Genomic DNA, 24184 nt, shown 5'->3' on the forward strand with positions numbered 1-24184 from the left:
TCTCGCTCCTGCTCTCTTTTACTGCATTAGGACAACACCGATTCAACTGCTACATGATGCGGTAGTTGAACCCCTTTCCTTTGCATGACCTGTCATTGCCACAGTAAATAGATGAAACCCACTAGCATGAGTAGGAGTTGTTTGAGCCCTGATGTGCCTACTCATTCATGCTTGTTTGTCATGCCTGCTACTGCTTAGAGTTGAGTCAGGTATGATTCATTAGGAATGAATTGGAATGTGGTGAACATGTCCTACCGTTGAGAGCTAAATGTGTGAACACGATTTGGTAAAGGTAGCGGTGAGAGGCCAAGTAGGAGTACATGGTGGGTTGTCTCATTGCAGCCGTTCTCAGGAACTGAGTTCTGTGTTTGTGATCCATGAATAGTTACTACCACACATTGGGTTCCGATAACTCGGCCTCTCTCGGCTTATTAATCAACTCGATCTCTGTCCAGGAGTTGCAACTAGTTTATGGTGTTTGTAGGTAGTGTTAGTAGTCTACCAAGTGGCACCCGGTACAGGTGGGCTTGGGACAGACTAGGCACAGTGGCACGGTGTACCAAGTGGCACCCGGATGGTGGGCTTGGGAACCCTGCACACATCGTTTGGAGCCGTGAGCGACACCCCAGCCGGTTATCCTTGCGGATGGAACCCGAATAGGCGATAAACCTGGACGAGAGACTTGGGTGGTTAGTCAGGTCGTGGTCCACACCCTCGTCCGGCTTCCGCTCGAAGGTTGCCGAGGTACATGACGTGTATAAGGCGATAAGTGACAAGAGCATGTGTGAAGAAGTACACCCCTGCAGGGTTATCACTATCTATTCGAATAGCCGGATTCCTCGGATATAGAAACTTGGACCCCTTGCATAGTTCATAGACAAGTGAAAGTGGATACTTTAAAATGCGCAAGATAAGCGTGAGTGATATGGATGGCGTTATCGTAGGGAGACGGGAGCGGATCCATGGTGGTGTATTGATATGGTGAATATGTGGAATCGTGTGCGCCACCTCAAAAGAGTTACATGCAGTCGTAGTTCAGGATAGCCACCGAGTCAAAGCTGGCTTGCTGTAGTTAAACTCCACCACCCCCTTTGTTGATACCGATGCATATGTAGTTAGTTCTGATGTAAGTCCTGCTGTGTACATTTGTACTCACGTTTGCCTATTTTATGTTTTGCAGAGAGACGTCAGTCTCGCTAGTAGTTCCGTGTGGACTTCGACGTTTAGCTTGATACCTCTGCCCTCGACATGATCTTGTAGATAGTCAGGCTTCTCAGCCTTTTTCATTGGTAGATGTCTGTACTCAGACATGTTAAGCTTCCGCGTGTGCTTTGACTTGTATGCCCTGAATGTTGGGTCATGAGACCAATGTTTGTAATATCTCGCTCCTCGGAGCCTAGTGAATAAATAATTTGAGTCGTAGAGTTTTGTTGTGATGCCTTGTTGTATTTACACATATCGGGCATATTGTGTGTCTGATTGAAATGCTTGGTATGTGTGGGATCCGACAACCTAGTTGTTTATCCTTGGTAGCCTCTCTTATGGGGAAATGTAGTCCTGTGCTTCCATGAGCCATAATAGTCCGCTACAGCCCAGTTCACCGGAGTCCTGCTAGCCCCGCATACTGCTCCGAAACACTTGACTGGCCGGCATGTGTTTCACTTCGTTCCTGTGTCTGTCCCTTCGGGGAAATGTCATGCGGTGACATCCTGAGTCCTGCCTAGCCTGCTACAGCCCAGGTTCCTTGAGTCCTATTAGCCCAGTGCTACAGCCCGGATTCGCACGCTGCTGACCGATATGCTTGATGTTGATTCATGTATGCCTGTCCCCATAAGTTAGTGCCACTTTGGGTTCATGACTAACAGGACTCCGGGCTGTAGTAGGCTAGGCAGGACTCCGGATGTCACCGCGTGACATTTCCCCAAAAGGACAGACACAGGAATGAAGTGAATCACATGCCGGCCAGTTAAGTGATCCGGAGCAGTAGTGCTCAGCTAGCAGGACTCTGGTGAACCGGGCTATAGCAGACTACTATGGCTCATGGAAGCACAAGACCACATTTCCCCATAAGAGCGGATACCAAGGATGAACAACTAGGTTGTCGGATCCCACACATACCAAACATTTCAATCATACACACAATATGCTCGATATGTGTAAATACAACATGGCATCACAACATAACTCTACGACTCAAGTATTTATTCATTAGGCTCCGGGGAGCCAAGTATTACAAACATGGGTCTCATGACCCAACATTCAGAGCATACAAGCAACAAGCACATGCGGAAGTTGAACTTATTTGAGTACAGACAACTACAAATGAAGAAGGCTCAGAAGCCTGACTATCTACAAGACCCTCCCAGGGGTACAAGATCGTAGCTGAGGTAAGAAGCTAAACGTCGAAGTCCAAGTGGAACTACTAGTGAGACTGAAGTCTCTCTACAAAAACATAAGTTAAGCAAACGTGAGTACAAATGTACCCAGCAAGACTTACATCAGAACTAGCTACATATGCATCGGTATAAACAAAGGGGTGGTGGAGTTCAAATGCAGCAAGCCAGCTTTGACTCGGTGGCTATCCTGAACTATGACTGTAAATAACTCTTTTGAGGTGGCGCACATGAGTCCACAAATTCACAATATCAATACACCACTATGAATCTGCTCCCGTCTCCCTATGAGAACGCCATCCATAGCACTCACGCTTATCTTGTGCATTTTAGAGTATCCATTCTACGCGCGGATGGGTGCTGAGGGTGGCTGGCGCTCGCGCGCATCTAGCCGAGCAGGTGGGAGGCCGTAGGGTGGACGGAGCTCGCGGTGGCGCCGGAGTTCGGGTGAGTGCGGGGTTGCGCTATGGGGCGCTAGGGGTATAAACTGGTAGGTGCTACACGCTCCTGGGGGTTCACCGAGCACGGTGACATGCTTAGTGCGGCTGCGGTGGCCCTGGCCACGGTGGTGAAGAACCATGGCGGCAGTGAGCTTTCGGCTCCTTTGGACAGTGGGGCTAGAGGAGGAGAACGACGGTGGGGAGAGAGGGGTTCGGTAGAGGAGCTCACGGCGGGGTCGTCGGTGATCTCAGCGTGCTCGGGGATGGCCTGGTGACGACGAATCGGTCGACGATGGTCGTCGGTGTAGAGGGCGAAGATGTTGTCGACGACGGCGCTCCAGGGCATCCAGCGTCATGTGGCTCGGCGGGGAGGACCGGGGCATCACGGCGGAGCTCGGGGGCGCATTGGAGAGGCTCGGAGATGGCTGTGGTCGTGGGGGAGCTCGTTGGCGGCGACGGCTGCGTTCGGTCGCGCTCGTGGAAGGGACTAGAGGGCGAAGGAGAAAGTAGAGAGTGAGAGAGAGGAGCAAGGGGCCACGGGGCATCTCCGTGGCATCGCTAGAAGGTCCGGGGAGGAAGCAGGAGGTGGCCAGAGCAGCGTCGGCGTTCGCCACTGTCACATCCCTAGTTCTGGTATGACCTAGGCTAGCCTTCATGTTTGCATCATGTTTAAATTCCATTTAACTTTGAAATGGGGATTTGTGAAACCCTCAGAAATCATTTCTGAAAATGACCCAAGTAAAAATTGCTCCAAAAGGGTCCAAGAAAATGCTCATGTTGCTCTCTGAAAATATTGGACAGAGATAAAAATCAAACCAATATTTTAAAGAGCTCATAAGTAATTATTTTGGGCATTTGGAATTAATCTAGTTTTTATTTGCGTTGGATAAATATTTTTATATATAAATATTGTCCAATAATTCTGAATTTTGGTGAGGGGCTTTGGATTAATTCCTTAGGTCCCTGCAAAATTTGACAGAATTAAGTAAAATGATTTTGTATTTTTACTAAATCAGAAACAAATGTCAGAAAATAGAAAAGAAAACAAAATGGAAAAATGCTTACCAGGGCACCTGCGGCCTGGCACTGTGCCGGCCCAACTGTGCTGGCCCAGCCCACTGGCCACCGCACCGTCCTCCACCTCGCGCCAGTAGGTGAGGTGTGTGCCCGGCGCGCGCGCGCTCCGCGCGCCACGGCACCTGCCTTCCTGTCCTCCTCCTCGTCGCCTGGATGCCCCGTGCGATGCCACGCGCCGCCCCGCACCTCTCTCCCTCTCTCCAGTGGCCTCCCCTCCTCTCTCTCACCCTCCCCCGCGAACGCCCGAGCGCTGCCGTCGCCGCCGCACGACGTAGCCGCAGCCACCGTGCTCCCCTCGCCTCGCTGCTGTGTCCAGAAACTCCGCCACCTCGTCCGCAACCTCTCTGCCAAGCCACGCGAGCGGACGCGCCCTGCAGCGGCTCCCCCGACCTCTTCTTCAACCTCGGTCCGCTGGAGATCCCCTTCGCCGCCCGCTCGCTCCGACGCTTCCCCGAGCCAAACGAGCCGCCCATCCGACTCCCTGTGAGCTCCGCCATCTTCTCCCCTGCTCCCCGCGCTCGTACGCTTCCTCTAGTCGCCTACTCTACCGGAGCCGAGCCGCTCCGCCGCACGGGCTCGTCGCCGGCGAAGCCCCGGTGACCAAATGACCCGGCACGTGCGTCCGTTGCACTCGCAACGACCCGTGGAGCAACGCTAGCGCAACAGCCAGCTTGTTTGCAAGCCGCAGTGCTAACCCCGCACCCACCCGAGCTCCGGCCGCCGCCGCGAGCTCTGCTTCGGCGAGTTCCGCCATTCCCGCGGCCTCCCCTGAGCGCGGTTGGATGCGCCCGTGCACGGGCTACCCGCTAGTGGCCTCCGTGTGCCAAACCATGGCCTCCAGCTCATTCCAGCGAACTTCCGCCGTGGCTCGAGGTCGTCGCCGACGAAACTCCGGCGGCTGACATGGCGCGTGATTAGCTGCTAACCCTGTCGCTTAATCCACCCCCTAAGCCACTGACTATGGGCCCTAGTGCTCGGTCAAACCCTGGTCAGCTGAGTTTGACTCGGGTTTAGCCCCAGTGTCACTGACGTGTGGCCCCCACACGTTAGGTTTGACCTGGTCAGCCCTGCTGACGCCTCTGTGATGTCATGCTGACGCAATAATGATTTTTTCTGGGTTATAAATAATTCAGAGAATTCCCGAAATTGATATAAACTTCAAAAATTCATAGAAATTCAACCGTAGCTCAGATTGAAATAATTTATATATGAAAAATGATCAGAAAAATTCAATCTATCCATCTGTACCATTTTCATGCATGACAAACCAACCTATACATGCTGTATATATGAAAACACACTTATGGCATATTTAAGAGCTTAATTTGGAGTTGTATTTGAACCCTTGGCTCAAATGGACTTCAACCAAATAATTGCTAGATGCTTTAACTCAAACAATATCACATATTCATGCCATGATCATGCATCATATTGTTGCATATACTTGTGTTTGATTTTCGACACCGTTCCTTCTCGATAGGTTCTGCTCTAGAGATCGATCTAGAGTACCTGTCAGAGGAGTAGTGCCCCCCTGTTGATCTACCAGGCAAGCAAACCCCCTCGTTCATTCTGATACAATCCCACTCTCTCGCTCCTGCTCCCTTTTACTGCATTAGGACAACAACGATTCAACTGCTACTTTATGATGCGGTAGTTGAACCCATCCCTCTGCATGACCTGTCATTGCCACAGTAAATAGTTGAAACCCACTAGCATGTGTAGGAGTTGCTTGAGCCATGTTGTGTTCTTGCCATGCCATGCCTACTATTTCTTAGAGTATGTCACGTCTGATTCATTGGGAATGCATTGGAGTACAGTGCTATGTTCTGATGTTGAGAGTTAAGCGTGTGAACACGATTTGATAAAGGTAGCGGTGAGAGGCCATGTAGGAGTACATGGTGGGTTGTCTCACTGGAACCATCCCTAAGAACTGAGTTCTGTGTATGTTGTCCAAGGACGAGCTACTACCACATATTGGGTTCCGGTAACTCGACCCCTCTCGACTTATTAGCCAACTTGATCTCTGTCCAGGAGTTGCAAATAGTTTCTGGTGTTTATAGGTAGTGCTATTTTTCTACCGAGTGGCACCCGGCAGGGTGGACTTGGGACAGACTAGGCACACTTGGCCCGGTGTACCGAGTGGCACCCGGATGGTGGGCTCGGGAACCCTGTACACATCGTTTGGGGCCGTGAGCGAAACCCCGGCCGGATCTCCTTGCGGATGGAACCCGAATAGGCGATAAACCTGGATTAGAGTCTTGTTTGGTTAGTCAGGTCGTGGCCGACACCCTCGCCAGGCTTCCGCTTGAAGGTTGCCGAGATACATGATGTGTATATGGTGATAAGTGGTGAGAGCGTGTGTGAAGAAGTACACCCCTGCAGGGTTATCATGATCTATTCGAATAGCCGTGTCCTCGGTTATGGACTTCTTGGATGCTTACGTGGTACATAGAAAACTTAAAGTGGATACTCTAAAATGCTCAAGACAAGTGTGAGTGCTACGGATGGCCTTCTCGTGGAGAGACGGGGATGAATCCATAGTAGTGTATTCATGTGGTGATTAGTGGACTCGTGTGCGCAGCCTCATCTCAAAGAAGTTTCTCGTTGTCGTAGAACAGGATAGCCACTGAGTCAAAGCTGGCTTGCTGCAACTAAACCCCACATTACGTTCTTGATACAAATGCATGTATGATAGGATCTGATGTAAGTCTTGCTGAGTACCTTGGTACTCACGTTTGCTTTATTTATGTTTTGCAGATGAGACATCTGTCTCACTAGTAGTACCGCCTGGACTTCGACGAGTAGCTTGTTACCTTAGCTACAATCTTGTACCCTTGGGAGGGACTTGTAGATAGTCAGGCTTCCCAGCCTTTTTCTTTTGTAGTTGTCTGTACTCAGACATGTAATTCTTTCGTTGCTTGTATGCTCTGAATGATGGGTCATGTGACTCCTGTTTGTATTTAATGTTATGTGGCTCTTCTGGGCCTTTATCTATATGAGTTTGCGTTATGTTGTGATGCCATGTTGGACAGCACATAATTGCATGTTATGCATACGTGTGACGTGTATTGCTATGTGTGGGATCCGACAATCTAGTTGTTTATCCTTGGCAGCCTCTCTTATGGGGAAGTGTAGTCTAGTGCTTCCTTGAGCCATAGTAGTCCGCTACAGCCCGGTTCACCGGAGTCCTGCTAGCCCAGCACTACTGCTCAGGACACTTGACTGGCCGGCATGTGTTTCACTTCGTTCCTGTGTCTGTCCCTTCGGGGAAATGTCATGCGGTGACATCCGGAGTCCTGCCTAGCCTGCTACAGCCCGGGTTCCTAGAGTCCTGTTAGCCCAGTGCTACAGCCCGGATTCACACGCTGCTGACCGACATGCTCGATGTGAATCATGTATGCCTGTCCCCATAGGTTAGTGCCATTTTGGGTTCACGACTAGCCATGTCGGCCCGGGTTCTCTGTCATATGGATGCTAGCGACACAATCATATACATGAGCCAAAAGGCGCAAACGGTCCCGGGCCAGGGTAAGGCAACACCCGTGGGGATACCGTGCGTGAGGCCGCAAAGTGATATGAGGTGTTACCGGCTAGATCGATGTGACTTGGTATCGGGGTCTCGACAGCTTTGGTATCAGAGGCTGACTGCCCGTAGGATTGCCAAGCCAACCTGGTCGAAGTTGGGTCTAGAAATTCTTTAGCTATATAGGGGAATTGATTGTGGAAGGGAACGTAAGGCTCTTTTTACTCCTTATACCTCATGCCCTTCTGATCTGAGTCGTCCTATCTTTCCTACGGGGTTAAGGAACTAGGCATTCTCTTCCGTCTATCGGGATCACGTGTTACTACTCCGTTGTCCCTAAGGTTTGGTTGATCTGAGTCATATCCCAGTTTGAGTACCTCCGGTGTAGCCTGTTTAGCAATATCTCAGAACCTTGAGTGATGATGTTGAGTATGGTGCTACCCCGTCTTTTGCAGAATGTCTCATTTCGAGCATTTTACTGCCGTTATGCTATCGGAATTGTCCTAGGAGTTCAAGAGATAGTATTTTTCCTCTTACTATATTCTACATCCTTATGATGATGCTGAATCCATCCTTGTTTCCTTGGTTGGTTCTTTAGGATGTCGTGAGTTAACCGAAGTTCTGTTGCTCGTAGCCAGAACCACGAAGATGGTAGGGATGAGGATCCTCCCGACCAGCCTTCGTTGGAAAAGTTCATGTTAGAGATGGAGAAGAACAAGCGAGAGTCTAACCGCTTGTTAGCACGTATTGAGGAGAACACCTCCCATCAGCACAAAGAGTCAGCGTCCATCTATGATTTCATTGGTCTGAAACCACCTACCTTCCATCATTCCATTGAACCACTCGATGCATATGACTGGCTACGTAGTATCACACACAAGCTGCGCTCTGCGAACGTAGCTAAAAGTGACAAGGTCACCTACGCTGCTTATCATCTGGAAGGTCCTGCTAGTCTTTGGTGGCAGAACTATGAGGCTATGCTTCCAGCTGGCCAGATACCTACCTGGAGAGATTTTACTGAAGCCTTTCGTGAACATCACATTCCTCAAGCCCTCATTGATCGCAAGAGAGAAGAGTTCTGTAGTTTCACCCAGAGTAAGATGGTTGTTGATGCTTACAGTAGAGAGTTTGAGAACCTTGCCTGCTATGCTACAGAAGAGGTGTCCACGGACGCTAAGAAGCAGGCTAGGTTCCGGAAGGGTCTCAACCCCAATTTGCGTCGTGATCTCCACTTGCATCATTGCAATACATTCCAGGCTCTTGTGAACAAGGCCATTAATGCAGAGATAGCTCAACTCACTTGCGAGGAGTCACGTAAGCACACCCGTGGTTTGGGTTCTTCTTCCGGTTCTACTTCGCAGAAGCGCCCGATTTGGGTTCCGAACTCCGCTCTTCCACCCGGTTATACACCAAGGCCATCTTGTGTGGCACCTCACCCAGTTCAGTTACATGCTCCACCCAGGCCTATTGATAGACCGCTTGTCAAAGCGGGTCCATGACCTACTTCAGGGACTTGTTTCACCTGCAGAGAGCCAGGACACTATGCACGTGACTGCTCTCAAACCAATTACGCTCCACCCTAGCCTGAGAAGTCTGTTGGCCGTGGTAAGCCATCACGCAAGATGATTAGTGTCAAGTCAGCTCCCACTAAATGTGGATGTGTGCACCACGTCTCAGCTAAAGATGCTCATGATGATCTGGATGTCGTTCTTGGTACACTCCTTGTCAACTGTCATCCAACTTCGGTTCTGTTCGATACCGGAGCATCTCACTCCTTCATCTATGAAGGCTATGCTCATTTGCACGACATGTCATTTTGTGATATGCCAACTCCACTTGAAATCCAAACTCCAGGGTCTAGATGGAAAACTACCAGAATAAGCCACGGTAATGAAATCCTTGTTGACAGACTTGTATTCCTTGCATCACTTATAGCCCTCAAGTCTACAGATATTAACATCATCTTGGGTATGGACTGGATGAAAGCTCATTATGCCAAGATTGATTGTTACACAAGGTCTGTTCATCTTACACACCCATCTGGCAAGATAGTCACCGTCTCCACTAGAGTTGCAAAGCGTCAGCTCTATTCTCTTAATGCCAACCCTCTTCCAGACCTTGAAGATATTCCGGTAGTCCACGACTTTCCGAATGTCTTTCCAGAGGAACTGCTAGGTATTCCACCTGACAGAGATGTAGAATTTGTCATAGATCTTATCCCAGGAACCGCTCCTATCTCTAGGAGACCTTACAAGATGGCACCCTTAGAACTAGCTGAGCTTAAGAAACAACTTGATGAATCCTTTCAAAAGGGTTTCATCCGTCCTAGTTCTTCTCCCTGGGCTTGCCCCGTCCTCTTCGTCAAGAAGAAGGATGGTACAGACCGGATGGTTGTAGGTTATCGTCCCGTTAATTTGGTCATCATAAAGAACAAGTATCCGCTCCCCAAGATCAACGACCTATATGATCAGCTCGCTGGATCCTCAGTCTTTTCAAAGATAGATTTGAGGTTAGGCTACCACCAAATCAAGATCAGAAATGGGGACATTCCTAAGACAGCTTCTGTCACTCGTTATGGCCAGTACGAGTACACCGTCATGTCCTTTGGTCTACCCAATGCTCCAGCTACATTATCTCGCTTGATGAACTCGATCTTCATGGAGTACTTAGATAAGTTCGCCGTGGTTTACCTCGATGATATTCTTATTTACTCGAAGAATGAGGAAGATCACGCCGAACACCTTAGACTTGTGCTAGAAAAACTCAGAGAGCACCGCCTTTATGCCAAGTTGTCCAAGTGCGAATTTTGGTTGCCAGAAGTGACCTACCTAGGCCACGTGATCTCAGGTAAGGGCATTGCCGTCAATCCCGAGAGAGTTTAGGCCGTTCTTGATTGGACTCTGCCTGAAACAGTTAAGCAAGTTAGGAGTTTCCTTGGTCTAGCTAGTTATTGTCGCCGCTTCGTTGAGAACTTCTCCAAAGTGGCCAAACCTCTCACCGAACTTCTTAAGAAAGATAAAAAGTTTGAGTGGTCCCCACAGTGTGAGCACAGTTTTCAGGAACTGAAAAGATGCCTGACTTCTGCTCCCATACTTGTGCCACCGGATTTCACTAATGACTTTGTTATCTATTGTGATGCCTCATGACAGGGACTAGGTTGCATTCTTATGCAAGATCGCCATGTGATTGCCTATGCATCTCGACAGTTGCATCCACATGAGGAGAATTATCCTACACATGATCTAGAGCTTGCAGCCGTAGTCTATGCACTTAAGACCTGGCGACATTACCTTCTCCGTAAACTTTGCGAGATTTACACCGATCACCAGAGCCTCAAGTATATCTTCACCCAGCCAGATTTGAACCGTAGGCAAAGACGTTGGTTGGAGTTGATCTCAGATTACGACTTAGGGATTACCTACACCCCGGGCAAGGGAAATGTCATGGCTGATGCACTAGGTCGTAAGTCCTATTGTAACAATCTCATGTTGCAGCAGGGCCAACCACTTCTTCATGAGGAATTCTGTAAGCTTAACCTTCACATTGCTCCTCATGGATTCCTTTCTCCCTTGGTGGCGAAACCTACTCTTGTGGATCATATCATAGAAGCCCAGAAGCATGATACGGGGATTACCCGGATCAAGAGAAACATTGCTAAGGGCATTGCTGGTAGTTTCTCTATAGATGATCGAGGTGTTGTTTTCTTCGGGAATTGCCTGGTCGTCCCCAAGAAGCAGCATCTTCAGCAGTTAATCCTTAAGGAGGCTCATGAATCTCCTCTCACAATTCATCCCGGTAGTACTAAGATGTATCAGGACCTACGCCAAAGGTTCTGGTGGACTAGGACGAAGAGAAAAATTCCTCAGTTTATTGCTAACTGTGACGTTTGTCGTCGCGTTAAGGCAGAACATCAAAGGCCTGCTGGCACCCTTCAACCTTTAGCTATTCCTGAGTGGAAATGGGATAAAGTTGGTATGGACTTCATCACCGGCTTTCCCAGGACCAAGAGAGGGAATAATGCTATGTTCGTAGTCATTGATCGTCTTTCCAAAGTGGCTCACTTCCTTCCTGTTCGAGAGAGTATCACTGCTAGTCAGCTTGCTGACTTATATATTTCTCAAATAGTGTCACTTCATGGTGTCCCACTAGAGATCAATTCAGACCGTGGTAGTCTCTTCACTTCTCATTTCTGGGAGAGTTTCCAAACTGCCATGGGCACCCATCTTTCCTTTAGTACCGCTTTCCACCCTCAATCAAGTGGTCAGGTGGAAAGGGTCAACCAAATTCTCGAGGACATGCTTAGAGCTTGTGTTATCTCATTCGGTATGGATTGGGAGAAGTGTCTTCCCTTCGCCGAGTTTGCTTATAACAACAGCTACCAATCCAGCCTCAAGGAAGCTCCTTTTGAGGTTCTGTATGGACGAAGATGTCGAACACCTTTGAACTGGTCAGAAACCGGTGAAAGACAATTCTTTGGACCGGATATGATCCAGAAGGTGGAAGAGCAAGTTCACATCATTCGTGAGAATTTTAAGACAGCCCAATCTCGTCAAAAGAGGCAGTATGACCATAGTCATAAGGAAGTGGCTTATGAAATTGGCGACAAAGCTTACCTTCGGGTTAATCCTTTGAAGGGTACCCATCGATTCAGTATCAAGGGCAAGTTGGCTCCTCGTTACATTGGTCCCTTTCTCATTCTCGCTAAACAAGGAGAGGTTGCCTACCAGTTGGAACTACCCCCACATCTTTCTCGAGTTCATGATGTCTTCCACGTCTCTCAACTCAGGCGTTGCTTCTCGGATCCCATCCGCGGAGTGGACCACGAAACGCTTGATCTCCAAGATAACCTCACCTATCGAGAGTACCATGTTCGCATTCTTAATCAAGCAGAGCGTGACACTCGACGTCATAACATCAAGTTTCTCAAGGTCCAGTGGTCTCATCATTCCGAGAGAGAAGCTACCTGGGAGCGTGAAGATCGTCTTTGACTTGAGTACCCCGCTTTCTTTCCGCCAACTCCTGAATCTCGGGACGAGATTTTTCCCAGTGGGGGTGAGTTATCACATCCCTAGTTCTGGTATGACCTAGGCTAGCCTTCATGTTTGCATCATGTTTAAATTCCATTTAACTTTGAAATGGGGATTTGTGAAACCCTCAGAAATCATTTCTGAAAATGACCCAAGTAAAAATTGCTCCAAAAGGGTCCAAGAAAATGCTCATGTTGCTCTCTGAAAATATTGGACAGAGATAAAAATCAAACCAATATTTTAAAGAGCTCATAAGTAATTATTTTGGGCATTTGGAATTAATCCAGTATTTATTTGCGTTGGATAAATATTTTTATATATACAAAATATTGTCCAATAATTCTGAATTTTGGTGAGGGGCTTTGGATTAATTCCTTAGGTCCCTACAAAATTTGACAGAATTAAATAAAATGATTTAGTATTTTTACTAAATCAGAAACAAATGTCAGAAAATGGAAAACAAAACAAAATGCAAAAATGCTTACGTGGGCCACCTGCGGCCTGGCACTGTGCCGGCCCAACTGTGCTAGCCCAGCCCACTGGACACCGCACCGTCCTGCACCTCGCGCCAGTAGGCGAGGCGTGTGCCCGGTGCGCGGACGCGCTCCGCGCGCCATGGCACCTGCCTGCCTGTCCTTCTCCTCGTCGCCTGGATGCCCCGCGCGATGCCACGCGCCGCCCCGCACCTCTCTCCCTCTCTCCAGTGGCCTCCCCTCCTCTCTCTCGCCCTCCTCCGCGAACGACCGAGCGCTGCCGACGCCGCCGCACGCCGTAGCCGCAGCCACCGTGCTCCCCTCGCCTTGCTGCTGTGTCTAAAAGCTCCGCCACCTCGTCTGCATCCTCTCTGCCAAGCCACGCGAGCAGACGCAACCTGCAGCGGCTCCCCCGACCTCTTCTTCAACCTCGCTCCGCCGGAGATCCCCTTCGCCGCCCGCTCGCTCTGACGCTTCCCCGAGCCAAACGAGCCACACATCCGACTCCCTGTGAGCTCCGCCATCTTCTTCCCTGCTCCCCGCGCTCGTACGCTTCCTCTAGCCACCTCCTCTACCAGAGCCGAGCCGCTCCGCCGCACGGGCTCACCACCGGCGAAGCCCCGGTGACCAAATGGCCCGGCGCGTGCGTCCGTTGCACTCGCGACGACACGTGGAGCAACGCTAGCGCAACAGTCAGCTTGTTTGCAAGCCGCAGCACTAACCCCGCACCCACCCGAGCTCGAGCCGCCGCCGCGAGCTCTGCTCAGGCGAGCTCCGCCGTTCCCGCGGCCTCCCCTGAGCGCGGCTGCATGCGCCCGTGCACAGGCTACCCGCTGGTGGCCTCCGTGTGCCAAACCATGGCCTCCAGCTCATTCCGGCGAACTTCCGCCGTGGCTCGAGATCGTCGCTGGCGAAAATTTGGTGGCTGACGTGGCGCGTGATTAGCTGCTAACCCTGCCGCTTAATCCACCCCCCTAAGCCACTGACTATGGGCCCTAGTGCTCGGTCAAACCCTGGTCAGCTGGGTTTGACTCGGGTTTAGCCCCGGTGTCACTGACATGTGCCCCCCACACGTCAGGTTTGACCTGGTCAGCCCTGCTGACACCTCTGTGATGTCATGCTGACGCAATAATGATTTTATCTGGGTTTTAAATAATTCAGAGAATTCCAAAAATTGATATAAACTTCAAAAATTCATAGAAATTCAACCGTAGCTCGAATTGAAATAATTCATACATGAAAAATGATCAGAAAAATTCAATCTATCCATCTGTACCATTTTCATGCATGACAAACCAACCTATACATGTTGTAGATATATGAAAACACACTTATGGCATATTTAAGAGCTTAATTTGGAGTTGTATTTGAACCCTTGGCTCAAATGGACTTCAACCAAATAATTGCTAGATGCTTTAACTCAAAAAATATCACATATTCATGCCATGATCATGCATCATATTGTTGCATATACTTGTGTTTGATTTTCAACACCATTCCTTCTTGATAGGTTCTGCTCCGGAGATCGATCCAGAGTACCTGTCAGAGGAGCAGTGCCCCCCTGTTGATCTACCAGGCAAGCAAACCCCCTTGTTCATTCTGATACAATCCCACTCTCTCACTCCTGGTCCCTTTTACTGCATTAGGACAACAATGATTCAACTACTACTTTATGCTGCGGTAGTTGAATCCATCCCTCTGCATGACCTGTCATTGCCACAGTAAATAGTTGAAAGCCACTAGCATGTGTAGAAGTTGCTTGAGCCATGTTGTGTTCTTGCCATGCCATGCCTGCTATTGCTTAGAGTATGTCAGGTCTCATTCATTGGGAATGCATTGGAGTACAGTGCTATGTTCTGATGTTGAGAGTTAAGCGTGTGAACACGATTTGGTAAAGGTAGCGGTGAGAGGCCATGTAGGAGTACATGGTGGGTTGTCTCACTGGAACCGTCCCTAAGAACTGAGTTCTGTGTATGTTGTCCAAGGACTAGCAACTACCACATATTGGGTTCCGGTAACTCGACCCCTCTCGACTTATTAGCCAACTTGATCTCTGTCCAGGAGTTGCAAATAGTTTCTAGTGTTTATAGGTAGTGCTATTTTTCTACCGAGTGGCACCCGGCAGGGTGGACTTGGGACAGACTAGGCACACGTGGCCCGGTGTACCGAGTGGCACCCGGATGGTGGGCTCGGGAACCCTGTACACATCGTTTGGGGCCGTGAGCAAAACCATGGTCGGATCTCCTTGCGGATGGAACCCGAATAGGCGATAAACCTGGATTAGAGTCTTGTTTGGTTAGTCAGGTCATGGCCGACACTCTCGCTAGGCTTGTGCTTGAAGGTTGCCGAGATACATGATGTGTATATGGTGATAAGTGGTGAGAGCGTGTGTGAAGAAGTACACCCCTGCAGGGTTATCATGATCTATTCGAATAGCCGTGTCCTCGGTTATGGACTTCTTGGATGATTACGTGGTACATAGAAAACTTAAAGTGGATACTCTAAAATGCTCAAGACAAGTGTGAGTGCTACGGATGGCCTTCTCGTGGAGAGACGGGGATGAATCCATAGTAGTGTATTGATGTGGTGATTAGTGGACTCATGTGCGCTGCCTCATCTCAAAGAAGTTTCTCGTTGTCGTAGAACAGGATAGCCACTGAGTCAAAGCTGGCTTGCTGCAACTAAACCCCACATTACCTTCTTGATACAAATGCATGTATGATAGGATCTGATGTAAGTCTTGCTGAGTACCTTGGTACTCACGTTTGCTTTATTTATGTTTTGTAGATGAGACATCTGTCTCACTAGTAGTACCGCTTGGACTTCGACGAGTAGCTTGTTACCTCAGCTACGATCTTGTACCCTTGGGAGAGACTTGTAGATAGTTAGGCTTCCCAGCCTTTTTCTTTTGTAGTTGTCTGTACTCAGACATGTAATGCTTCCGTTGCTTGTATGCTCTGGATGATGGGTCATGTGACCCCTGTTTGTATTTAATGTTATGTGGCTCTTCTGGGCCTTTATCTATATGAGTTTGCGTTATGTTGTGATGCCATGTTGTACAACACATACTTGCATGTGATGCGTACGTGTGACGTGTATTGCTATGTGTGGGATCCGACAATCTAGTTGTTTATCCTTGGCATCCTCTCTTATGGGGAAATGTAGTCTAGTGCTTCCTTGAGCCATAGTATTCCGCTATAGCCCGGTTCACCAGAGTCCTGCTAGCCCAGCACTACTGCTCGGGACACTTGACTGGCCGGCATGTGTTTCACTTTGTTCTTGTGTCTGTCCCTTCGGGGAAATGTCATGCGGTGACATCCGGAGTCCAGCCTAGCCTGCTACAGCCCGGGTTCCCGGAGTCCTGTTAGCCCAGTGCTACAACCTGGATTCACACGCTACTGACCAACATGCTCGATGTGAATCATGTATGCCTGTCCCCATAGGTTAGTGCCGTTTTGGGTTCATGACTAGCCATGTCGGCCCGGGATATCTGTCATATGGATGCTAGAGACACAATCATATACGTGAGCCAAAAGGCGCAAACGGTCCCGGGCCAGGGTAAGGCAACACCCGTGGGGATACCGTGCGTGAGGCCGCAAAGTGATATGAGGTGTTACCGGCTAGATCGATGTGACTTGGTATCGGGGTCCCGACAGCTACACACCTGGTTGTCCTCCTGGTAGAGGAGGAAGATGACAAGGGGCGCTGGGGGCTGGGCCGGCCACTTGGGCCGCCAGGTGGGCTGCACAGGTGAGTTGGCCCACGTTAGTCTCTCTCCCTCTCTCTTTTATTTCTGTTTTCTATTTTTTGCTATTTGTTTTGATTTAGTAATAATACTAAACCATTTCATAAAATCCTAGAAACAATTATGGGTGCTTTCTAAATTATTCCAGTGACCCTTAACAATTTCCAACATTTTTGGAGCATCTGAAATATATATAGCATTTAAATAGCTCTAATTCAAATATGTTTGAATTAATTCAGAGTCCAAATATGTCCTGCAAAAATGTGAACCATTTTTGGCAGATGCTTCCACCTTGATCCAGAAATGATGAACATTTTTAAAGGGCATTTTGAAATCGTTGAAAAATATTTTGGTTGAACCTATTTGAATTCCTTTTGAAAGTTAAACATGATGCAAACAAGATGCAAACACCAGGCAGCACCATAAGCTAGGGATGTCACAATAATAGGCGATAAAACTGGACGAGAGACTTGTGTGGTTAGTCAGGTCGTGGCCGACTCCCTCGCCAGTCTTCCGCTTGAAGGTTGCCGAGGTACACGATGTGTACATGGCGGTAAGTGGCGAGAGCGTGTGTGAAGAAGTACACCCCTGCAGGGTTATCATTATCTATTCGAATAGTTTGATTCCTCGGATATGGAAACTTGGGCCCCTTGCATAGTTCATAGAAAAGCGAAAGTGCATACTCAAAAATGCGCAAGAAAAGCGTGAGTTCTATGGATGGCGTTCTCGTACGGAGACGGGAGCGGATCCATAGTGGAGTATTGATATGGTGAATATGTGGACTCGAGTGCGCCACCTCAAAGGGTTACTTGCAGTCGTAATTCAGGATAGCCATCGAGTCAAAGCTGGCTTACTTCAGTCAAACTCCACCACCCCTTTGTTGATACTGATGCATATGTAGTTAGTTCTAATGTAATTCTTGCTGGGTACATTTGTACTCAGGTTTGCTATTTTATGTTTTTGCAGAGAGACTTCAGTCTCGCTAGTAGTTCCGTGTGGACTTCGACGTTTAGCTTGCTACCTCAGCTACGATCTTGTGCCTTCGGCATCATCTGGTAGATAGTCAGGCTTCTCAACCTTTTTCATTTGTAGAAGTCTGTACTCAGACATGTTAAGCTTCCGCATGTGCTTTTACTTGTATGCTCTGAATGTTGGGTCATAAGACCCATGTTTGTATTATCTGGCTCTTCGGAGCCTAATGAATAAATACTTTGAGTCGTAGAGTCTTGTTGTGATGCCATGTTGTATTGCACGTATTGAGCATATCGTGTGTATGATTGAAATGCTTGGTATGTGTGGGATCCGACAACCTAGTTGTTCATCCTTGGTAGCATCTCTTATAGGGAAATGTAGTCTTGTGCTTCCATGAGCCATAGTAGTCCGCTACAGCCCGGTTCACCAGAGTCCTGCTAGCCCAGCACTACTGCTCCGAAACAATTGACTGGCCAGCATGTGATTCACTTCATTCCTGTGTCTGTCCCTTCGGGGAAATGTCACGCGGTGACATCCGGAGTCCTACCTAGCCTGCTACAGCCTGGTTTACCGGAGTCCTGTTAGCCCGGTGCTACATCCCGGATTCGCATGCTGCTGACCGACATGCTCGATGTTGAATCATGTATGCATGTCCCCGTAACTTAGTGCCACTTTGGATTCACGACTAGTCATGTCGGCCCAGGTTCTGTCATATGGATGCTAGCGACACTATCATATACATGAGCCAAAAGGCCCAAACGGTCCCGGGCCATGGTAAGGCGACACCCGTGGGAATACCGTGCGTGAGGCCGCAAAGTGATATGAGGTGTTACCGGCTAGATCGATGTGACTTCGAATCAGGGTCCTGACAGCTTTGGTATCAGAGCCTGACTGCCTGTATGATTACCAAGCCAAGCTGCTCGTAGTCGTGTCTAGAACTGCTTTAGTTATATAAGGGAATTGATTGTGGATGGAAACGTAAGGCTCTTTTTACTCCTTATCCTCATGACCTTCTGATCCGAGTCATCTTATCTTTTCTATGGGGTTAAGAACTAGGCTTATCTTCTATCTCTCAGGATGACGTGTTACTAAATCGTAGTTGCCTAGGATTGTTGGATTCAAGCCCAGTTCAGTTCCTACTACTTCCGTGTGTTGTTAGTTGATCTCGGAACATTGATATTGTGATGTTGAGTGGTTATGGCACCAATTTGTAGGATGACTCAAATCTTTTTGAGCATTTACAGCCGTTATGCTGTCCAAGTCATCCCAGGTTTCTAAATAGTCTGATGCATTTGCAAATCCCTTCTTTTCGTTCCTGGTGTCCCTTTGGGCCAGTTCAACCACACTAATCGGTGAGTGGAGGTACTTTATTGCCTCGACATATATGTTGGAGCCATTATTATGACCCTAGGCATCTTAGAGAACCACCCACAATCTAGCCATGCTTTATATTCCCAATGTAATGATTCTGGCCACCATTCTCGAGAGCATCCCGCGATGCTACTTAGTAGTAGGTATTCTACTCTTGGGTTCTTGACCCAAGATTCACTCTACTTACCTCGTGTTGAAAGTGTTGCTCGTACCTTTAGGATATTAGTAACCTTTGCAATAGCCCTCGAGGTCTGTGGTATTTCCTTCTTCCAAATACCATGAACTTCTTATGGAAGAAGTTCTTTTGAACCAAAAGATCACAACCGTGCTCTTGATGAGTTCTCCATTACACATTGTGAATCTGCTAGTTCTACCTTTCCGCATGGATTATCCGAAAGAAATGTTGAGCTTCGCTCAACATACTAATCTGTGCATCCACAACTCAGAAAATCGTATGTTCCTTGAGTTGTCCCTCCTTAGTTGTTTCTGACCTTCGTCTATCAATTGATAGTCGAGGGTATATCATTGCATTCATTCATCAAAGTTTATTATTCTTATGGTCCATCAAGCCATTCTATTCCAGAATGACTAGGAGAAACAAACTCCAGTACCTCATCCATATCCAGGATTGGGTCAAAGTAGTTGTATTCTGCGGATCAAATACCAATCCAGCTTTTGATTCTGTGCTACCCTGAAGTATTACCATCTTTATGTCAAGAATGTCTTGATAATTGCACCACCTCTTATGAATTCTTGATGCAGTGATACTTCTCACCATCATCATTCATTCCTCGGTCCTCGTGTTGTTGTAACCGGAATGCCGACAAGTGAATTGTGATGTGTGAAATCAATACTCCGAGCAACTCGTTGCTTGGTAGTAAATGGACAATATTCTCATTCTTAGTGTGATGGTTATTGAACTACCATTCTAAGATTGATCTTGCTACCTAGTCTTCGATCAATGAGTTAGGATTGTGTCAATCCCTCGCTCCCTTGATCATATCATCTTGCCCTGAAAAGCAAGATTGATCTTGAGCTTAGTAACATATCGGTGGTTCGTGATTTTCCGAATATCTTCTCGGAAGTATTACCTGGTTGTCACCTGACCTCTATGTTGAGTTCGTGATGAAGTTGATTTTTATATAAACCACTATTTCTCCAAGAATCTGTGTTGGATACCCTGAAATAGTTGGTTAAGCTAAATGACAACTTGGAGAGCTGGAATATGATAGCTTGTCCGACTTGGTTCATCCCAAAGGGATATCCATGTGTTTGAATAGTTGTTGAAGAAAGATGATATCTTCATTAATTGGTCCTCATGATCAGTTGCTGGTTCTATCACCTTGTCAAAACTTTGACTTGAGTATGGGCTATCGTCAAGTCAAATCAGAACAAACGATGTTTGTAATGTTGCCTTACTCCTGGTTGATCCCTCGAGCATACACCATTACATCTTTTGGTCTGACCAATGCTATCACCATGTTCACATGATGTGGAAGTCCAGTGATATGGAAATTCCAATGAGTTGTTGTTGAGCCCATCAGCAGCATTTTGTCTCCCCCATGATTCATGTTGAACATCAACCTAGTATTGGAAACTTTGTAAGCAATGCCTTCGTGTTCCGTTCATGAAGCTTATGCTTGGATGGAAGAAGTGACTTCCTCAAATTCATGTGCATTTGGTGCAAGTTGCCGTCGTGTGTTCGAGAAAGATTGTTTTTGTTTCCTCTAGTACCATCCCAAGTCAGTTATGCATGGGCAAATGTATTCTGTGGTTTGGTAGATTAATTACCTCCACTCCATATGTATTCCCTAGCACACCAAGCCACTAATTGACTTGTTCAAGGAAAAGAAGTCTATGCTCGGGATCTAATCCATGGACTTGCGTAAAGACTTCGAAATCCATGATGATGGTTCCCGACCAGAACTCGATAGTGTTTTATTATAAGACTACTATGTGGTCATTCTTGTCTTGGACAACATGCTCACATGTGTGTAGCAGAACCAGCTCATGTTTTGGAGCTTGCTATCATAGTTCATCTCGCGAGAGTCTTGCAACATCATCTCATCGTCTTTTGTTGCAAACTTTCATTTTTCTCTCTAAACTTGATAAGTCTGGAATATTCTGACACCAACCAGATATGAATCTCATGCAGATATGATGGTTGGAACTCTTTCTAGGATCTATGATGTAGGTCCCGACAAGGTTGATGTTCTGGCCGACATACCTAGCCGGAAGATCTGTCATTGTAGTATCTTTGACCATCTTTCCATGAGGATTTTGTGTGACTTATTCTAGAAGTTGTTCCTTAGGGATCCTTATGCTCTCAGTTTCCTCGATGATTCTATAACCACTCAAATGTTGGAAACACTCTTGACTGTTGAGTTTTTCCCCAGTTACCAAGATCATTCCCAGCATTTGCATTTTATTCCCAGCTGCCTTCTCAGCAGTTGCTGTCTAGGATCATCTTCAAAAGTGGTCCTACCATGGGTCCCATCCATTTCTGACGATAAGCAAAACCATCCATCGCGTTGTCTTCAACAAGGTAGTCCACATCATCCATTCGAATCCGGATATGCCATTCCTTTGAACTCCACCAAACGATCGATTGTGATTTCCTTAGGCTGGTATAAAGAGTTTCAATGATCTGTGTATCAAATGTAATTCTTTTTGCCACTTCAAAGATAATTCTACGAGTCACCTTCTCTAGGGTGTCCCGTTATGGAATCATGGCAATTTATCTTCTCGCTACTTTAAAACCCTTCACTCTTACCTAAGCGTGGAATTGTTGCCTACCAATCTGAACCTTCATCATCTGCCTCTTTCCATCGCTCTATGTGTTTTTGTCTCAACTCTAGAGACGTTTCTACGTCTCATTCTATGAGTTGATCTTGTGATTATTAAGATGATCCATCCCTATAGAGTTATCTCGCTCTTTTGTCCTTGTGTTGGGTGAGGATCTCGCAAGCAAAGATGTCCAAGATCAATATGAAGCAATGAATCAATGTCTTCGAGATGGCAATTGGATCATGAAGATCGTGTTAGCTTCGTGTCCCCTCTGTCTTCTTACCTCACGTCTCGAATCTCAGGACGAGATTCTTGTTAGTGGGGGTGAGTTGTCACAGCCCTAGAATTTGATTGAAAATAGTTGCACAAGCATCCATGCATCATGTCTAAATTTCTTTGAAAGTTGAAATGGGGACTGGTAAACCCTAGCAGCAAATGAAATTCAACTAGGTTCAACTTAAATCTTTTCAATGAACCCAAAATGCCCTTTAGAAATGTTCATCATTTTTGAATTGGTTTAGCACCTCTAACAAAAATGGTGCACATTTTTCTAGCTCAATTTGGATTTTTGAATGAACTCATTAAGTATTTGAATTTGGGCATTTAATTGCTATAAATAATTAAAATGCCCAAATAATTCTGGAAGTGGTTGAGGGCTGTTGGAAATATTTCCAAATGTGCCCACAAGTCATTTCAGGAATTTTGGAAATGAATTAGTATTTTTATTAATTCAAAACAGAGGAATAAAATAGAAAACAGGAACCAAAACACAAAAAAGGGCAGAACCTCAAATGTAGCTTACCTAGCGCCCAGTTGGCCTAGCACTGTTGGAGGCCCAGCCCACCTGGCGACTTGACAGTCGTCCTCAACCTCTACCAGTAGGCAAAGGCGAAGGCGGGCACGGCGCGCGCTGAGGCCGCCACCTCCTCCCTGCCTGCCTCACACCCCCGTGGCCGTCTCACGACGCCCAGGAGACGTGGACGAAGCCCCGCACCGATCCCCTCCTCCTCTGGTTCCCTCTCCCTCGCTGTTCCCCAACTCACCAAACCGCGCGCCGCCACCGATGAGCTCCACCACGGCCACAGCCACTCCCTCACTCCCTCTCCGCTTCCCCGAGCTCCGCCACGACCCCGTGGATCAACACACCCGACGCACGCGACCAGAAGAGGCCCCAGTCGACCGGAGCGTCGTCGTCTTCACCTCTGATGCCCGGAGATCGACTCCGTCAATTCGCCTTGTCCAGAGCGTCCCTGAGGCCGCTAACCTACCTGACACATCGCCGTGAGCTCCTCTTTCTCCTCCCCTAACCACGTTGCTCTACTCGTCCCCTAGCTAGCGCTGCTGCTGTGGCCGAGCTTCCCCTGCCGCCGGCCATGTTGACGCCGTCACTGTAGCCGCTTGAGCTCGATTCGGAGCGCGTCGCCGCGCTCGGGAAGCCACCAGGAGCCTAACGCACATGCTAAATCGCCCTTCCGCGCACCACAGCGCCAACCCCGCACTCAATCGAACTCCGGCGCCGCCGCGAGTTCTGTCCACCCTGTGACCTCCCACCTGTTCCATTAGATGCGCGCGAGCGCCAGCCACCCTCAGCACCCATCCGTGCACCGAATGGACGCCGGAGCCGCGATTCCGGCCTGCCTCCGTCGTCGCATGTGGTCGTCGCCGGCCGTGCTCCGGCGAGTGCCGACGTGGCCGTCATTAGACGCTAACCCCGCCACCTAAGCAACCCTAATAGCCACTGGCAGCGGGCCCTACTGTAGGGTCAAACCCAGTCAGCATTGGGTTTGACCGGGTTTAGCCCCTGTGTCACTGATGTGCGGGCCCGTCTTTGTTAATCTTTAGTTAGATTTAGATTAGTGCTAATTAACCCTGACAGTTAGTTTAGACACTGACCAGTGGGCCCAGGCCCTAATTAACCTAGATTAGTACTAACGTAACACTAACTACTTTGTTAGTTAGTTGTTACACTGACATGTGGGTCCCAACCGTCAGGTTTGACCTTGGCTGGCGCCTTGGACCTACTGACGTCACCCCGATGTCATGCTGACGCAGTAAATCATTTTCTGGATTTAAAATAATTAAAAAATTCCAGAAAATGTCTAAAACTTCTAAAAATCATAGCAATTAATCTATTACTCAGAATTAAATAATTTATATATGAAAAATTATCAGAAAAATTTAAGGAATCCATCTGTATCATTTTCATGCATGTTTGAACAATGTTTGTCCTCTGTTTTGGACAAAACAAATAAAGGGCATTTAAATAAGCCTATATGGAGTTGGAATTTGAATCATGTATTCAAACCAACTTCATTTAAATAATAACAAGATGCATTGGCTCAAATCACAGCATATTGCCATGTCATGATCATGCAT

The sequence above is a fragment of the Triticum urartu genome, chromosome 4A (assembly GCF_056163025.1).
Source record: "Triticum urartu cultivar PI428250 chromosome 4A, HENAU_Tu73, whole genome shotgun sequence".
NCBI classification, from domain to species: domain Eukaryota; kingdom Viridiplantae; phylum Streptophyta; class Magnoliopsida; order Poales; family Poaceae; genus Triticum; species Triticum urartu.